This window comes from Octopus bimaculoides, chromosome 7 (assembly GCF_001194135.2).
Source record: "Octopus bimaculoides isolate UCB-OBI-ISO-001 chromosome 7, ASM119413v2, whole genome shotgun sequence".
Classification (NCBI taxonomy): Eukaryota; Metazoa; Mollusca; class Cephalopoda; order Octopoda; family Octopodidae; genus Octopus; species Octopus bimaculoides.
In genome coordinates this window covers 10,018,550-10,021,182 of record NC_068987.1, presented here as the reverse complement: position 1 = coordinate 10,021,182, position 2,633 = coordinate 10,018,550, and positions in this window count along the sequence as shown.

The following is a 2,633-nucleotide window of genomic DNA, read 5'->3' as shown; positions in this document are numbered from 1 at the left end:
TATATATATATATATATATATATATATATATATATATATATTTATGTATATATCTATATTTATGTATATATATATATATATTCATATATAAATATATATATATATACTGAGTTACCCGTTATATGGCAGGTAAATTAGAAAGCATACTTATGTCCCCATAGGTAATACCAGGAATTAAGTCATGCATGCATGAAGTGATTATAGTTTAACTGTTATCAAATTACTTGGTGCTGATACGAAATTATGGAAGGAATACTAATTTTCAGATGAAAAGTACTTCTTTCTTTAAATGTTATTAAATGATACATTTCCCATTTCTATATTTGCAATAAATATTTATATGTTAATATTTTCTCAATTTTCTCGCTATAATCCCAATTTGCTTCTTCGAAACTCTATCACCACAGAGTTTCATCAAAAGGTATGAAATTTAGAAATAAATGCTGAGGCATCAAATTGTAGTTACACCTCTCTTACCCTCCTGTCTTTCTCTCTCTCTCCCATCTTTCTCTCTCTCTCTTGCTCTTTCTCTTTCTCTCTCTCTCTTTCTCTTTCTCTCTCTGCGTACATATATATCTATCTGTCTCCTCTCATTTCTCTTATGAAAGAATTTTCTCCCAGCGTTCGCTACCTTACTTTCGTGTGACCTAACGACTCTGTCTGTATTCGTTTCGTTTGCTGTATGTCCTGTTTCTGTTACCAACTTTGACCCTCCACAAATCTTGTCGTTCATTGCTCGAAATAAGTATCAGAAGGACTGCCGACAACTGATGAAGGGTCGTTTTTTATGTTACTTGCCTTGTTTACCGTTTGTTTCTCTCGTTCTTTGCGTACCCAACGTTATTTTCGTATTTCATGTTGTTTACGTTTTGTGATGTCCTGTACCCATATATGCATACCTATATATCAGGTCATCCTATAAGTTCTGTCCGATTTTACCTTTTTTAAAATTGAATTAAATTTAATAGTATTTTAGAATCTCTAACGGAATTAAAAATTATTTATATGAATTTGTGTACATTTAAACTAATAAATATTATTTTACAGAATAATAGAATTAAAATTTCTTTGATTAAAACCCTTTCTAACATGAAAGTATCCAAAGAGCATTTGAGCTACATACTGCTTTACGAGTACAAAAAAAGGAAAGTGCAGCCGAGCGACTCGAAACATACACTCAGTTTATGGGAAAGAATGCTTGAATGAAAGAACTTGCAGAAGATGGTTTGCAAAATTCAGAAGTGGAGATTTCAGCCTTGAAGATGAAGATCGAACAGGACATCCAGTTGAGTTTGATGATAAGCTCCTTGAGGCATTACTTGAAGAAAATCCTGCATTATCAGTTGAACAATTGGCAATAAAGCTTAGTTCAAACCATACAACTGTTCATAGTGATCTTCAACAACTTGGAAAGGTTCCTAAACATGGAAAATGGGTGCCTCATGAATTGTCCGAAAGTAACCGCAAATCTCGAGTTCACATCTGCTCTTCTCTCCATTCTCGCGAAATCATTTCACCCTTTTTGCATAGATTTGTGACTGGTGACGAAAAATGGATCTTCTATCGAAATGTTAAAAGTCGTAAACGGTGGCTTGGTAAAAAGGAAAAAGCTCAATCACAACCGAGAAGGGAACTTCATGGGAAAGAGGTACGTCTCTCTATCTGGTGGGATTGCAAAGGAGTAATTCACTTTGAACTGTTACCACCTAATGCAACAATCAATGCTCAAGTCTACTGTCAGCAATTAGAGCGTTTGAACCAAGCTTTGAAGAAAAAAACTTTTTTCGTTGTATTGCGCGTTGGTTTCCTTGTTGTATCTGTTATTTTATTATTGATTTTCTATATTAATAAAGCTATATCCTTTAATTTGCAGCTTTTCTTCACAGAAACTGAGAAGATATATCGCGGAATTGTTATTTTAACAAGTTATATCTATTTAACACCCGAAGAGACGCATCTGAACCGTCGGATGCTCCTGGACCAATTGTTAAAAACCCCACTCGTGAGGCATCGATGCTAGATGTGTCGTAGTATTTATGGTGACTAATAAAACTCTTGTATCTTCCATCTTCCGTTTCACATTAACCAGATACATAACGAACACTGAAAATGACCGTGTTTTACCAGTAAGCTACCAGGTATAAACCATTCTTAATATCTAATACATACATATATATATATATATATATATATATACATATATATATATGTTTTTTTTATATGTTTTCAATATATGCGTATGTGTGAGCGAGTGTGCGTTTGTATGAGTGTGTGTGGTCATATGCGTGTACGCACTTGTATTGTCAGTGTTTTCCTTATATTTCATGTTTTATTTAATCTTTTCTGACGAGTTCTTTGCTGTCGGTTTCTAACAATAATTTCGCACATTCATCATCGACGTCTTTAGATTTTCCTAGTCATATATTTTACATGAAGCAAAGTTGGTTTGTGTAGCTGCTTGTTTACAGCTAAGACTGTCGGTGTGATATCACTAGAGTTTGAATTTTCGATCGTTAGATATAAACATCTTTAGTGAGGTGTTCTTTCTAGAGAATAAATTACGTAATGTTTGTATTTGATTTAGCATTCATGTCGGTGCAGCCATGGCAGTATGGTTAAGAAGCTTGCTTTGC